Here is a 2,500-nt window from a genome sequence, read left to right as displayed (position 1 = left end):
ATTATATCTTCCAAGACATCAGATGATATGAAGTAGTTACATAGTTCCCCATACCTCATGCTAGGTGGTCTGAAAGGCTGTATTACATGGAACTCTGAGATATAATGTACAAGTGTTCGCTTATATTCTTTATTGCATAATTTACACTTAGTTTCTTCAACATTACAGGCTGTACTGACCTGCCAGTACAATCTATATCCCAGCCTGATTCTTGCGGTCACAATATCACACTGTCTTGTTCTTGTTTTGTATAAACCATAGATGAATACATCTTGCATAAACCGGTCATAGCGCTTTATACTACAGCTTTCAGGCCGTTGAGAATTAATCAAGTCAGACAAGTCCTCTTTGAAGGAAGTTTTAATTATGTGTGAAATCCTAGCAAGAGGTACTCCAAGATCTATATCCACACTTTGCTTGTCACATGCTGATTTTGCTAGGCGGTCAGCATGATCATGCCTGGGGGTTCCAACATGCGATGGTATCCACACAAAACGTATATCATGGCCCCGTTCTTTTGCACGATACACATTTATCCTTATGTCATTTGCAATATTTCCTGCACCTTTGTCTAGTGTGTTCAATGCCTGGAGAGCACTCTGTGAGTCGCAGAAAATGACTCCTGAGCCTTGACTTAATAGAAATTCGGTGGCTATGAGCATTCCTGCCAACTCAGTTTGCGTAGTGCTAGCCCAGTCATGAACCCGCCTACAATCCTGGTGCTGCAAAATATTGTTTTTATAAACGACAAAAGCGCATCCTGCTCTACTCCCAGACTGCAAGGATCCATCAGTGTAGCATTCATACGCATTGGGCATAGTTTCAAGGTGCTCATTGATAATTGCTAAAGCATACTGCTTAAGTACAGCAGGGGGGACACTGTCTTTTTTGGGGGCAGTCGTATAAAATACACTTAGGTCCGACATTTTCCACGGTGGAGCAGAACGTCCATGTAGGGTCTTAGTTATGGATATGTTCAGCTGAGACAAGTGCTTACATGTTACTTGTTGCCATGGATTTGAATTTGAATCGATGTTGCCATTCATAGTTAGCTCCACTATTCTATGTTTTAGTTGTCTTTGGAACTCTGTACAATAGAGGGGTTCTCTTATTGCTTTGACGCTAAATGTGATGTTTATGTATAATATTTTTTCATAGACAGACGGCAAATTAAGTTCTGTTCTCATATTCACAATCCTCGTTGTCTTAGGAGCACCGAGAATAAGCCTCATGGCCTCATTTTGTACAATTTCTAAACTAGCCAACTCTGATTCCTTGTATAATACTAGGTGCAATGCATGATAATCTATGACCGACCGTATGTATGACAGGTAAAAGAGTCTAGCAATATTGACATTAATACCATGGTCTTTGCCGACAAGTGTCCTAAGTGGCTCCAGACGTTCCCACAGCCTTTTCTTCAGGTTTTGTATGAACTCTGCATCATTAACAGCCACCCCTAACAGCCACCCCGAGATATTGTTTATTAAAACGTGGTGTATCCCCGTAGAGTTTGGACTCCCACGCTGATATCAAAGAATTCAGTACTGTACAAATTGCTTAAATATATATATATATATATATATATATATATATATATATATATATATATATATATATATATATATATTTTTTTTTTATTTATTTTTTTTTTCCTAAATTTAATTATATAGGGATTCGGAATAAAAGCTTATCGCCATATATTGCTGCCTTTCTTTGCCGGATCATGGTGAGATATTCTCTCGTCGGACACGGACTTCACACACACACACACACACACACACACACACACACACACACACACACACACACACACACACATATATATATATATATATATATATATATATATATATATATATATATATATCTGTGAACCGTATTCATGTTGACAAATTGACCGGTTTCAAATATATCTTCATCGGAAATGAATGTATTTCTGACGAAGATATATTCGAAACCGGTTGGATACATCTCTTTTGTGGAGATATTAATTTTCATTCATATCTTTCTACAATATGTATATATATACATATAAATATATATATATGCACACACACACATAAATATAGAGACACATATATACACATACACAAGTATATGTCTTACGGCGTCGGACTCCGCTCAGTCCTTAATTAAAATACGTATTATGTTCGTCCAAAATCAGAAAAGTAAAAACTGGCAACTTACCCTTGCCCCTGGAGTACTCCGATTCGTCAACTCTCTCTCTAAAAAAGAAAACAGTGGTGTTTTAGGTGGTGAAGTCCAGTCAAACAATAAGAAATAAGCCATATAAGCTTTAAGAATTTAAAGCTTACTGTCAGCTAATTGAAATAATTAGGAGATTTAGCGAATCAAACAGTCTGGAGTCCAGTTTGAGTTGCCAATTTTTCCTTTTTCCAAGATTGGACAATTTTATATATTATCAATCAAATGAAAATCAGGATAACTGATGCTATCATGCTTTGGATATTTGAAGACAAAGAAACACATTTATATG

Source organism: Penaeus vannamei, chromosome 18 (assembly GCF_042767895.1).
Source record: "Penaeus vannamei isolate JL-2024 chromosome 18, ASM4276789v1, whole genome shotgun sequence".
Lineage (NCBI taxonomy): Eukaryota > Metazoa > Arthropoda > Malacostraca > Decapoda > Penaeidae > Penaeus > Penaeus vannamei.
The sequence above is the reverse complement of the archived record's forward strand: the minus strand, read 5'-3'. Positions refer to the sequence as shown.